Raw genomic sequence first — 14,841 nt, forward strand, 5'->3', positions numbered from 1 at the left:
ATGATAAATGGAGCAAAATTGTTACAAACTGGTATCCACGAGATGGAAAAAGGATTAGAGGCAGACCGTGCAGACGATGGGAAGATGAAATAAAACAGACCGCGGGACCAAATTGGCGCAGAAAAGCGCCTGACAGAGCACAGTGGCGGGAGCTAGAGGAGGCCTTTGCCAACAGGCAATCCGAGACACGGGACATAATTAAAAAAAAAAAAAAAAAAAAAAAAAAACTTTAAACAATATAAACTCATAGTAGGTAAATATTAGAAATGTAATAACTTATATCAAATATGTAAATAGGCGTAACTAATATATAATAATCTAATTCAACGAAATATTATACTGTAAAGGACACAACTTAATGTTATCTAATATGAATATTGATGCATGTTTTGGAAATAAAGGCTATTTTTATTTTATTTTATTTTATTTTTATAAATAATCTGGTAGCCTTAAGGAAAACAGTACGAAAATCCACAATCGGAATCAACTTCGTAGTTTTATTGTACAAACGTAAAAGTAGTAGCGAGATCTAGAACCAAAAACCGGCCAAGTGCGAGTCGGTCAGAAACGGCAAAAAAATCATGTCTATTGTATTCGAGCCCCCTCAAATATTTATCTTATTCTGATTTTTAGTATTTGTTATTATAGTGGCTATAGAAATACATCATCTGTGAAAATTTCAACTGTCTAACTATCACGGTTCATGAGATGACAGATGGATAGATAGATGGACAGACAGACGGACGGACAGCGAAGTCTTAGTAATAGGGTCTCGTTTTACCCTTTGGGTACGGAACCCTAAAAAAGATGACCTGTCTATTGGCAATGATTGTAGAGGTTGCACATTGTCGCACTGAAATAAGTACGATTTTATTGACTACGGTAATGTAATATTAGCTTGTTGTAGTATTCATAGTCTACTAAATGAATATGCCCAAGACTTCGTCCACGTTGCATCAGTTTTTTGAAATCCCTTGGGAACTCGCGATTTTCCAGGATAAAGAGTAGCCTATGTCCGTCCCCGGGATGCAAGCTATACATACAGACAGATAGATACACTTTCGCATTCATAATAAGTATTAGTATGGAGTATGGGTTACTAGCCAATGATCTCTATGTAGGTAGGTACTTCTAGCTATGTATTCTGTGGTACTGTACATATTAGTGGCTTTTATTGGTATACCTAAACTTATACAAATATTTTCCTATAATTCTTCCCAAAAAGTTATCTTACGCATAATAGCTCAAACCGCCCAAGCACGTTGTTGGCTTGTATCACTACGTGACCAATTTCGTGTAACTGTACAAAACATGACGAGGCATGACATGAAAGAAGGTGGCCGCATTGTTGGTGTCGTTAGTTGTAAAAAGGGTCGTTCTATTTGTTTGACTCTTGTCACGTAGCAAAGATGCGGCTATTGTGAAAAGCCAAGTTTCTCGCTGAATAAAGGATCCCAAAGGTCGTCTCTCTACTGAGCTCGTGATTCCATTGAACATTTCAACCAGGCTTCGTACAATGAAATAGTACCAAAAGTGACTTTTTATTTGCTGCAGAGATTTTTACAAGTGGATTAAACTACAAATTGTATACTTTTGATTTAGACCATTAAAGAAAAGTAACACAGCGAAAGAGAAAACTTAATGAAATCAGTATATAGGTATAAAAGAAAAAGCCGACTGACTGACTGATCTATCAAAGCCCAGCTCAAACTACTGGACGGAACGGAGTGAAATTTGGCATGCAGATAGCACATAGGATTTTTAAAGATCCAATCCCTAAGTTCGTGTAGTCCACGCGGACGAAGTTGCGGGAATAAGCTAGTTCGTAATACAATTCGAATCTTATTTTTATCTCAAAAAACCAGAAGGTTTCAAAAACCTAAACCCATGTGGACGAAGCCCCGAACGTAAACTAGTTCTGTTTGTAATATGGAATTCGTATAGAATACATTAGGGATCACGTTCCTGAAGCTCTCTCGTTAAAAGTTGTAAGCACTCTAACTCGTAACTTGTAAGCTCCAAAATAATTTGAAACGACCCATGTCACTGAAAAAAACTGAAAATAAGGCCTGTGATAAAGCGCAGAAAAATCTGAGGACGAAAATCTGCAGAGTATTTGACCGCTGTATACATAAAATATCATTGGCTGTATTTCATTACGTCATACAATTGAATATCTACTTGCTGACTGACGAAAGTGTCCACTTATCACTATAACAGCCCAGGTCCTCAAATTTTACTGCAAATAGTTGTACAAAAAATATTTTGAGAAAGAAAATCTTTAAATCAAAAATAATAAATATCTTCTTTTTATAAAGTTTAAAAAATTATTCAACAACTAATGTTTATTCCTATTTCCCGAGTAGGTAAAATATCTATAGATATAGGTACCTACGATATGCCTACGAGTTGTCATTGTAGAAAATGATTCTGTTAAATTATTATTGTCACCTTTTATTTTCGGCTTTTTCACTCGGAAAGAAAAATATTGATTCGCGTTGTTATTTTAATTGGTATCATATGTCAAGAAATAATTAAAAGGAAATAGAAACACCAGCAACAAAGGGAGTAACGGATCGAAATCATAAACTTTGCAACAATTTTTTTAAAGCCATAGCCTTTTAATCCTAGAGATCGTTACGTTTAACAAAAGTCAACTTTTTATTTCCATTTTTCATTGACGCCAAAATATTTTACTAAATTATCACTGCACATATTATAAATGCGAAAGTATTTGTTGGTTTTTAGGGTTCCGTGCCTCAAAAGGAAAAACGGAACCCTTATAGGATCACTTTGTTGTTTGTCTGTCTGTCTGTCTGTCCGTCTGTTTGTCAAGAAACCTACAGGGTACTTCCCGTTGACCTAGAATCATGTTTGGCACCATACCTGCCACAAATTTGGCAGGTACGTACATCTTATAGCTGAAATTTGGGGAAAATTCTGAAAACCGTGAATTTAGGATTAGGTCACACAAAAAAAAAAAAAATTGTGGTCATGAACTAATAATTAGTATTTTCAACTTTCGAAGTGAGATAGGTATCATATGAAAGGTCTTCATCTGTACATTCTAAAACAGATTTTTATTTATTTTTATGCATCATAGTTTTTGAATTATCATGCAAAATGTCGAAAAAATACGACTGTAGTACGGAACTCTCATTGCGCGAGCCTGACTCGCACTTGGCCGGTTTTTTGGGTTTGTTGCCAGTTTGTTCTTCAATTACGTCTCAATAGAGAAACGAATCGACGTAATTCTTAGCATGGGTAGATATAGCTAGAAACCATGGAGAGTGTCATAAGCAAATCAAAAAATTCCCACGCGATTTTAAAAACTTAAATCCACTCAGACGAAGTCTGAGTAGAAGATGATGGCTAGTGATTTCGGCCGGGACTTACTTAGATTTTTATAAAAAAATATTTATTTGTATAGAAGTCAGACAGAGTTGTCTTCCTTTCTGGTATTAAATAATGCCTACATATTAAATAAGGAATATAATACGGCTGGTAATGGCGGCACTCCGCAGGTTTGTTGCTATTACCATAAAGTACGGAAGCAATAAAACAAAGCCCGCGAAATTTCCCCACGCCCGCGCCGAGCGGCCGCGTCGATATGACGCAAATTATGAACGAAAACTCGCTACTTATTTAGAACGAAAACCTACAACATGCATCAACTTTACTCGTAACTTTGAAGCGTATTTGAGCTTTTGAAATTGTGTCAAACAGAGAGATGCCATAAACATCGTAATGTCTCGCACTTGACCGATCTGACTGGTGAATAAGTTGACCAGTCGTGCTTTTTCTCATTCAGAGGGGCAATGAAGACATTCATCGCGAGCTTCAAATGGGCTTCGTGGACACAGCTATTAGCAAACACGCTAAATCCCACGAACGTAGGCTCCATGAACATGTTAACATCGAGGCTATCCAGCTCCTCGACAACACAGACCTAATACGTAGCCTTAAGAGGACTAAGCCTTTTGAGCTAGTGTAGCTAAAGTGAAAGTGTAGTGCTAGTGCAAATCAAAGATCACACGAACAAAGTGAAAGACTAGTGCTAGTGCAATTTTAAGAACACAAGAACAAAGTGTCTTCCAATAAGGTATCTTAACTATAAACTAAGCTAAGTCAATGGACTGATTCTTAGGTATAAGTACGTTTATAAGTTTAGGTTAATATAAAATTGCTTATTAGCCTCTCTCATAGGCTAGATTGTAATGGTAGTAAAGTACTAGTGTCAGTACTTTACGACAAAAAAAAAAAAAAAACAGAGGAGCGTTCGGCCTTTTTTTGTAAATATTATTGCAATAATTGACCGAGCGAAGCGAGGTCTCTCTCTCTCTTCGCTCGCTTTGAACGCATTCTGCCGTTTAAGACATAAGTACATTTATATGAACTGTAGGTACCATAACTGAATCACAAGTTTTAAAATTTTTGTCTGTCTGTCTGTCTGTCTGTGTGTCTGTATGTTTGAATGAGCTAATCTTCGAAACAGCTGAACCTATTTTGACGAACCTTTCACAGATAAGTTGAGGATTAACTAAGGAGTGACATAGGCTATTTTTAGCCGACTTTCAATAAATGAGGTTTCTACCTAAATACACCGAAATCTCCGAGATTTCTGAACCGATTTGGGTAATTTTAGGGTTCCGTACCTCAAAAGGAAAAACGGAACCCTTATAGGATCACTTTGTTGTCTGTCTGTCTGTCTGTCGGTCTGTCAAGAAACCTACAGGGTATTTCCCGTTGACCTAGAATCATGAAATTTGGCAGGTAGGTAGGTCTCATAGCAGACATTCGGGGAAAAATCTGAAAACCGTGAATTTGTGGTTACATCACACAAAAAAAAAAAATGTGGTCATGAACAAATATTGCTATTTTCAACTTTCTAAGTAAGATAACTTTATCAAGTAGGGTATCATATGAAAGGGCTTCACTTGTGCATTCTAAAAGAGATTTTTATTTATTTTAATGCATCATAGTTTTTGAAGTATCGTGCAAAATGTCGAAAAAATACGACTGTAGTACGGAACCCTCGTTGCGCGAGCCTGTCTCGCACTTGTTTTTTAAATGTATTGATTGCGACTTTGTCCCATAAAAAATTAAATTCTAACCCCTCAATCCTGATGCTGCAAGGGACCTGACCACCAAAACTGATGATTATTGATATTGGAGGTAAAGATTTTATAAGATTATTATTATTATTTTAAAGAGTAAAGAACTCGAGGACCCAACTCCTCAACCCTGATGCATGCATGTAAGTAATTGCATTCCTAAATCTTGAGATCCCACGGGATTTTCAAGAATCATCCGTTTAAATGTTTTTACGAAATCTGGTGCAGAGATACCTTGCATCCCTGGGACGGGCTACTACGGATAGGCTACTTTTGCCCTGGAAAATGAAATCCCAAACCTAATCAAAATCCCAAATCGCCGTAGCGTAGGTAATAATATTCAACCCATTTAACTCTCGAATCTATACCTAGCACAACACCACGTTATGCTTAGTGGTTGGCTTGAAAATGAGAGTATATAAAAAACCTACAAGTAAGTAGGTACAACCTACAAGTAAGTACAAGTAAGTAACCTACAAGTAAATCAACGAAAGGTCTTTTAGATCTCTCAGAACAATCTCATAAAACTGAATTTCCATTTCGATTTAGCAATGAATTCACGGCTCTTCAAGGTCTTTTAACGTTTAGTTCAATTCACCGAGTCATAAAGTCGTTTGAACGAAAGGATCATTGAAAATGTAGAGGCTTTGTTGGAAAGCATAGTAATTATTTCAAGAGTCTTATAGAATACTTTTGAAGTATTTAAAAAAAAAAATTCAAATTTCATGATTCTCGGTAAACGGGAGGTAGGTTTCTTGACAGACAGACAGTCAACGAAGTGATCCTATAGGTAAGGGTTCCTTTTGTCCTTTTGAGGTAAGGAACCCTAAAAACAAACACACGCTTTGGTTTTATAATGTTATTATGACAGCTACGATATTATGACAGCTTAGAAATTTCATTGGAAAAAATTACCTCGAATTATTGAATTATTATGTACTGACGTACCTATTTTTTTTAAGATCCTAGGTTTCTTATTAGGTACACAAAAGTAGGTGTATATATTGAAATACTTAATACGAAATACCTAGGTATCGTAAATATTTCAGAAAGAGGTTGTAAAAAGATAATTGAATTTTATATAAACTGCATAAAATCTACAAATGAAGTTGTACATTTCCAGGCTAACTTTAGTTTTCTTTTCGGTTCGGAAAGTTAGGATCGAGGTTATTAAGTTAGAAATTTTATAAAAAGAATTCAAAAGACATTTCTTTGAACTAGGTACCGAGATAACGTATTCTCTTTTGAAAGTAAGCTCGAAGTTTTTTATATATCTTTAATTTTACCCAATACTGGGTGTATGTTTCTCTACATTTCCTTTGCTTAAGAGCAACTCTTAAATTGGTGTTGCGTAGGTATTATATGTTTGCTAATAAAATGTGAAAAAGTCGGTTCTTTTATTTCTTTGCTATCAGGATATCCTGTCTTGTATAGGTTGCTTTGTTTGATACAGGTATTATTTTCATCTTTAGTGGTGGGGTTATTTAGCGCCATCTATGAAAATTTTATCGAACGTTGCCCTGAAACTTCCTCATTGAGTTGAAATTTCTTCGCGTGTAGTTTAGAGTACAATACGTAGATGATTATGGTTCCATTGAGGTGGACATTGAAATTGTGTTATGGCTCAGAACAAATACCTTTTGAAGTGGCCCTAATGTGACTTTTGTGATAGCTAAATGCATTTAAGCTCTTACTAGAACGTGACAAAATGATTGTTTTTGTCCATATGACCGCGGCCACTTTTTTTGTTTGTCAAAGTTTGTACATAAGATCTTGACAAACAACGTGAAGTGCGGTTATGTTGACTCAAGTATTTTTAAAGAAATAATTGAATTGTTTTGTTGTTTTTGTTTTTGATTATTGTGCAATGGTAGGTTGCAGTATATTAAGCTACAATAGCCGAAGCGAGCGTAAAATAGAAGGAATAACATTTCACAAGTAAGTACCTCTGCTTGAGCGAGAGGGACTGAGGGGGCCACGCTAGTTGCATATCTGTATATATCTGTGTGTGGTGATGGCTTATGGCATGACAGTCGAATTTGGAATGTTTGGAATTATTGAATTTGGAATACTTTGTTTTGCAGTAGGTACTTTTCAAAAAATACAATGCCAAGAGCCTGATGATGAAGACGGAAGGTGGACGCTGGAAATACCTAATGGCATATGATAGGATAGGTATATAATTTGCTTTCATAAGTAAGTTTCATAAAAAAAGCTTTTAACTTTAAGAAAGGTTTTTTCACTTTAAATTTACTAAAGCTTGGACAGTAGAGAGCGGAGGCAGTGTGCGACGACTCTTAGCTGTTCTAACGTCAACCAAAAATAATTTCTCCTTACCTCGTTAGTCGTTACGCGACCTTGAGTTTATTATAATAACCAACTAAATTCTACAACGAAAGCACACCGCGAAGCTTAATTAGCTTTGGCGTAGAAATAACAGTTGGTCGCACGTAATATTTAAACTGGGTATTTTATTAGGTAGGAAGGTAAAGGCTACAAAACTAATAAATATTTATAAAAGTTTTTATTTATATTTAAAAAACCCGGCCAAGTGCGAGTTAGACTCGCATACCGATTGTTCCGTAATTGGGTATTTATTTCGACATTTTGCACGATAAAATTTCACGATTTCCTCAATAAAATTCTGCAGGATTTAAATGTATAGACTTGGTCTATCAATATAACAGTTTTAAATGTAGAATCTAGTAATTATAACACAGCCTAGTCTTCAGTGTGCTAAGTACCTATTAGATTTCACATATCACTCTACGTTATTGATAGACTTCGAGGGGCGAACCACGTTTTAGCGTGGAACGCTGGCTGTAAATTTTTTACAAAAAAAATAAAAACCGACTTCGATACACAAACACTAAAAATTGAAAAATAATTTAATTTATTACCGAATATATTATGTATACAAGAGTTACTATAGTTCCATAATAATACTTTTTGGTGCCGGTGCCAATTAGCTTTAGCTGCGCGAATCGTCTAGACTTCATATTTTTATGAGACTCCACAATGGCACCTCATTGGCACCGACCCCAAAAAATATTATTATGGAACTATATTAACTCTTGTATACATAATATATTCGGTAATAAATTAAATTATTTTTCAATTTTTAGTGTTTGTGTATCGAAGTCGGTTTTTATTTTTTTTTGTAAAAAAAAATTATTTCACAATATTTAGTGGTCCCATGGAATTATGCTATGACTGGTTAAAAATCTACTGTTTACTAAGCTATTACACTGATCGCGAGCAATTTACTCTTATCCGTTGAGGAGTTCCAGTATCTATCTTCGAAGATGTTCATCAGATCTTCACCAAATTTAAATGGGACCAACTTTGAAGTATACCCTTTCAAACAAAAAAAGAATTTTCAAAATCGGTCCAGGCGTCTTCGAGTAATCGGGGAACATACATAAAAAATAAAAAAAATAAAAAAAAAAAGATTCCGACGAATTGAGAACCTCCTCCTTTTTTTGAAGTCGGTTAAAAATGGACGAACTTGAGCTTTAAAATAAGGCTAGTAAGCTCCATTTTGCTCTTTGCAAACTTGAAACGCTGAAGTGTTTCGAAGCTTCATCTCATACATACCTACTAATCTCACTGGTATTGTGGCATGGGTGACGAAAAATACGATAGGCGAAAAACTCACTGATACCTATATGCTGTCGTAACTAGGCCGCACCTCCTTACGTAGTTCCTCATCATTCATCATCATTATCAACCAAGAGACATTAACTGCTAGACATAGGTCTCTTGTAGGGACTTCCACACGCCACGGCCTTGCGCCGTCTCAATCTAGCTGCAGCGGCTCCCTGGGACTCGTTTCTTCCAACGCTTCGCTTTTCAGTGCGAAGTCGCCATTCTATCACCCTGATACCCCACGTATATCGGTTTTTCGAAACTATGTGGCCTGTCTATTGACGTTTCAGCTTTGCAATTCGCTGGGCTATATCGGTTACTCTGGTTCTCCTATGGATTTCCTCATTTCTGATTTGGTCACGTAGAAAAACTCCAAGCACAGCTCTCTCTGAGTAACTCTGAGCTTCTTTATGAGAACTTGAAGACAAAAGTAATTCCCATTTCAAGGTAATTATCAATGGTATTTACAAGTAGTTAGGGAGATTGCGACATGATCGCATGCACTACAGTCGAGGCCGCTTCCTACCACCCGTCACCCACCCTGCTTAAATATGTAAATTGAATAGTTACTTGAAACTTAAACGACTGGAAAACGGCTTGAAACACTTTGCAGTCTTGGCGCAGCTCAGATAGTTTTATTAGAATTAGACTATAGCTTTAAGGAGCGGTATTTGTCGTGTGGCGTGTTCTAGTTAATCTCGAGATTTAAATCAAACCTAGAGCACCATGAAAGTCTAATGCTACAGTAGCAAAATTCTATTTAGTTGTACACATTTTTTTTTAATTATAGAGTTACATGAATGGCCCCGGCTTCACACGAGTGAGCTTCCCTATTTCATTTAATATAATAATTATGTAGGCTATTAAATCGTCACAAATAATTCTTTAACAATAGAGAGAGACTTTTGTACGTTAGTACTATTAGGTAAATCTTCTGTGCCCCAACGTCTATCGGTTTTACGAACTATGTCCCTGCCCATTGCCACTTCAGCTTCGCAACCCGTTGAGCTATGTCGGTTACTCTAGTTCTCCTACGGATCTCTGCATTTCTAATTTGATCACGTTGAGAAACTTCAAGCATCTCTCCATCGCCCGCTGAGTGACTCTGAGCTTTCTTATGAGGCCCATAGTTAGCGACCATGTCTCGGATCCAAGTACAAAATACAAACGAAGTATACCAAAGTATAACTACATGTTACATTAACATTTGTAACATTAAGAAGCATTGTTATCGCATTTATAGAACCTACCTACCAAGTCTTATTTCATTAATATAAAATAAACAGTGCCTAAACTGCTCACATCAATCTGCGTGTTGACGGCCCATAATTTGGCCACAGCCGGTAGGTACATAATACAATTGGTCTTATATACCTTACCTGTAAGTTAGTTTAACCTTCACGTTCTAGTTTTAATGGTTCTGCATTGCCTGCTGCACTTAGTATCATGGTAACCCCCTGCCAGACACTCTCAAAGTTTTAAAGTTTAAGAAGTGTCTGGCAGGGGGCTGCCATGATATTAAGTGTCTGGCAATGCATGACGTGATTTTAATTACTATTCAGAACAATATAAAAAAATTAGACTTTATAATTTGACGTAAAAAATATTACACCTTTATTACCTGTTCAAATAAACGTTCCTCCCAGTGTTGGGGACAATACGCAGAGAAACTTTCAGCTTTTATAAAATCTCTCCCTCTATAATATCAAATTGTAGGTATGACGATGACGTTTCACTGACGGTTTGTGAGATAGATGGGGCACGTATATTGTGACCTGTGGGAGGGAGATAAAAATCAAGAAATTCAACATGAATTCAACGTCACTGTCATCTTCTCCCAACCGCATCCTACCCCACCAACCTAAGAGGCAGCAGTGCATCTAGTCCACTTGTTAAAACAAAAACCAAATACTACTTACATGAATAATTGAACAAAATTGGACAAAACATAAAAAACAAAACAAAGTATAGCTATAATTTTGGTAGCCTTATCACTATTTAGCGATCTCTTTCAGGCAGCAATTATTTCGAGTAGGTATTTATTTGAAACAAACAAAACAATAAATAAAGCGAGAGTTTCAAAAATTCAATTTAGGCACGTTGATTAAAACCTTCATATTTGATGGTTCAATAATCAATTGAATTCACGATAGATTATGGAATAGTGAATGGAAAAAACAGAAGCGTGGTAAAGAGGCGTAAATGTTCGGGGTGATTAATTAAACAAAGGGTGGGATCGCGTGTTCGCATGATTAATTCATGCGACCCCTAATTCAAGGTTGCTCGAATAGACGCTACTGGACATGTCGTCATGTGGTAGGTAGGTAGATTAGCGATGTTCTAACTTTAGACTCATCATAATCATCATGTAGAGCCCATCGCCAGTTCACTACTGTGCACGCGTCTTCTCTCAGAACGGGAAGTCAATAGTCTACAACGCAGGCCAAGTGCAGATTGGCAAACGACACACAATTTTGAGAAAATTACCAGGCACACAATGCACGCCACCTTCCTGCTCTTAGATCAAAGCGTGCCTACCAGCTCGTTAGTACAAATCCAATGATTAAAAACTCAGCGTAAATAGAACTGAGTGTCTGTGACACACAGACCGACAAAGCAGTCAAACTGATAACACCCATCACTTTGCATCAAAGGTAAAAAATTGGGTGAGGTGCACAACTGCACAATTTGAATTGTGAAACGCAGCTTGTTATTTTATAGTTTTGACAGGGTCTGGCTATTTTTTCAGTCGTGACCCGGGTGACGTCATAGCTCGTAGCTATAACAGTAAATTAGAACGGAATGATAGATTTAAGAAAGCAGACCAGCTTTTATCTAGGTTCCACTATTTGAACACACTTTGGCAATTTTAATGGCCCATCTTTTTGTCAAGTCAAAGTCAAAATAGTAGTTAATTGTGGTTTTCTGTAGGAATATCAGTATCACAGGTACCTAAATTCATGTGATGAATTAAAATGTAAAAGTTAATGTGGCTTATTCCGTTGTACACAATCTCTAAACTAAACTAAAATGGCACGTCTAAATCTATTGCTATCCCTTTCATACTGTTGCTTGCGGAAAAGGACTGCACTAGATTTAGACCTGTTAATTTAGTTTAGTTTAGAGATTGTGTACAAGAGAATCGGGTCCACTGTTTTTTTTTTAAATTCAGATACAAGTTAGCCCTTGACTGCAATCTCATCTGGTGGTAAGAAGTTTAAATAATATAATTTGTAAAAAAACGTAACAAACTTAAATAAAAAACTTTTTTATTACGTATACAATTGAACACTTTCGTATTTTTAAACTGCCTAATGATTCTGTTTTAAACAAGCGAAAAAAGGGAAAACTGAATAAATTCAACTTCAAGATTTGGAATTTCAATTGGATTTCTGACTTTGCCACCCCTCGAGAAGCAAAAGCTTTAAAAATCTTGGTAGTAAATATCTTTGTTTAAAATATTATTATTTGTCCACCACGTAGGGTAATAAGTTAAAATCCACGTTATTGAAAATCCCATACTTTGTTACCCCGGGATTAAAAGTATGTCACTATAAGCGGACTGGATTCCGAAAGGTCGGAGGTTCAGACCCCACAAGTTGCATTATTTTCGTGCCTACTCCTAGCACAAGCTTTACGCTTAGTTGGAGGGTGTAAAGGGGAATATTGCCCTCGCCCGCACCGGATTAGCGCAGGGCTGTTCAGGTGTGCGGGGCGTTCTCTCCCCGATTGCCATTTCAACCGTAGCTTTAGTTATAAGTACGTATTAATTATCACCACCATATCATATCATCTTACAAATAAAAAAAATTGACAATCAGGAAGCGTAAAATTTTACCAATTCTGAATAAATAATTTGAATTTTAGTTTGAACCTGTCGCGTACTTTATGACGTATTCGAATAAGTACCTGGATGATTCATTTTTGTGCAATGAATCAGCCTGGATTTTCAGCGCAAAAATGTAGCCATTTGACATACTGTAATTAGTTTAGGTTGTTAATATAACATTTTCAATTGATAAAAATCCATCATAAATGTAAAAGTGTGTCTGTCTGTCTGTCTACTAGATTTTAATCTAGGCCTATCTGTTTAACCGTTTTTGACAAAAAAGAGACAGCTTGCATCCTGTAGACTAAATCCAAACACTAACTTCACGCGGACGAAGTCGCATAATCTACGTGTAGCAAGTAGCAACTCATAAAATGAAAACATTTATTTCCAAACCCTTGTCATTGAGCAAGTGAAGAAAATTATAGTTTGTAGTAAGATATACTTAGTTTTCTTTTTATAGATACTTCAAAATGGATTTAATCGAAAATATACTCTAGCGAACTTTGATAAAAATAAAAATCTTGCGAACAAACTTTCGGAGCGTTCCCGATATCCTTTTTAAATTTAAGAGACTTCTATAACTTTTCGGGATTAGAATGCATGAAGTATTATGTCGTAAAATTTAAATTTCTTCTCGAAAAGATTTATCCTTCTTGGATTTACTGTTGCGGTAGTAATATAAGTTAGAATAATATATTATTATCAATGAATTTACGTAATCTTTTGAATTACGTAATATTTTGTTACATTAAAATATATCACACTGTTTTAATACTAAGTACATAGATTAGCTGGTCTTAAGATTTTGTTGTATTTTTACATTAAAAAAAAGTATCGATAATTATGATTTATTTTAACCTAATTTTAAGCTCAGTATAAAATTAAATTATTTTGTAGAGAGAAATTGATTTGAAGAGTAAATCTTGGTCTGAGGTTCTCCCGCGTAGACGTGGAATACGCGCGAATTTTAATACTATTGCTACAAGTGTCTACGGCGTAGACCTCCGTAACACCCACATGTAGAATATCTCTGGTTACTAGTGTTGCGTAAAATCACTTAAATAAAATATAACTTTAACATTAAATAAATTATATCACGTTCATTCAACCGCAAAGGGCCTACATGCGACTTTTAACCTTGACGCTTACAATTTTTCAGTTGACCTAACATTAACCCATTTCGTAAACAGAACCTAAAAAGTGCGGTACGATCTTTTATCGAAACGGTCTAGCGTTCTTACGAAGTGTTTACTACATGCTATGACTTGATATCCTGTGCGCCACCGCTTTCAAGGTTTCTCTGTGGCCTTCGAATTTCATAACCTGCGTATATTTACTTATTATGGCAAAATGAAATATCTTACCTCATAGACAGCCGCCAAATATACCCTCTGGATCAACACAGATTCACATGACACAACAATCTCTTTTATTTTGTTCTGCACACGCGTTTTTTGTGTCCGGGTGCACTATAGATGATTTTAATTAGGTAACATGCGTCACGTTGATAACAGTTTTTAGGTACAGGATGTGTGTTTTATTTCGCATTTTGTTGTGTAGGATCAGTGAGGTTGTCGAGGCAGCTGTCAGGTGCGGAGGCCGCGCGGCGCGGTCGGAGTAGAGGCGACGACTGAGGCGGCGCGCGCCGGGCGGTCGATATACGCGGCAGAGGCAGAATAAACACGCCGTACTCGGTACTAGAACAGGAGTAACACCCTGTATTGGCTGCCCGACGTCAGTGTTGCCATTTCGAATAACGCGATTTGAATCCCAACGCTCGCTTTGGAGGGAATTCTTAGTCGACGCACAAATAAGTTGAGTTATGAAATGTTATAGCCACAAATTTTCCTTATGTTCACGTTATGCTCATGAAACAAATTAGGTTTTCCAATAGGCTTACTTTTGAATAGCGAAACTTAACGGCTCTGAGGAATAAGATCATTATTAAAAAAAAGATTCCGACGAATTGAGAACCTCCTCCTTTTTTTGAAGTCGGTTAAAAAAGATGTAAATATTTGTAAGAATAAAATATTATAACATTTTCTTAGAATTGTTACAGTTCAGTAGATTTTACTAATAGAAAATCATTTGAAAATTTTGAGTACATAATTATAGTAGATATAATATTAAAACATACTGAGCGATAAAAAAAATCAATTTTATTTACAATAGCCGGGTTTTAGTTTCGAACTTTATCTTGTTTTTACTATCGTTGGCGCAGTTAAGATAGAACGTATAATATTATGA

General features: G+C 36.1%; 1 protein-coding gene across 1 annotated transcript in view; it reads right to left on the reverse strand.

The window, feature by feature from the left end:
• The window catches only part of Hs3st-A (Heparan sulfate 3-O sulfotransferase-A), a 54,957-nt gene extending 40,858 nt beyond the window's left edge, over nucleotides 1–14,099 (reverse strand). The window contains exon 1 of the mRNA XM_034984552.2: nucleotides 13,959–14,099. The gene's annotated coding sequence lies outside the window, so the exon portion shown is untranslated. The remainder of the gene's footprint in view (nucleotides 1–13,958) is intronic.
• Nucleotides 14,100–14,841: the final 742 nt, after the last annotated feature.

This window comes from Maniola hyperantus, chromosome 3 (assembly GCF_902806685.2).
Source record: "Maniola hyperantus chromosome 3, iAphHyp1.2, whole genome shotgun sequence".
Taxonomy (NCBI): Eukaryota; Metazoa; Arthropoda; class Insecta; order Lepidoptera; family Nymphalidae; genus Maniola; species Maniola hyperantus.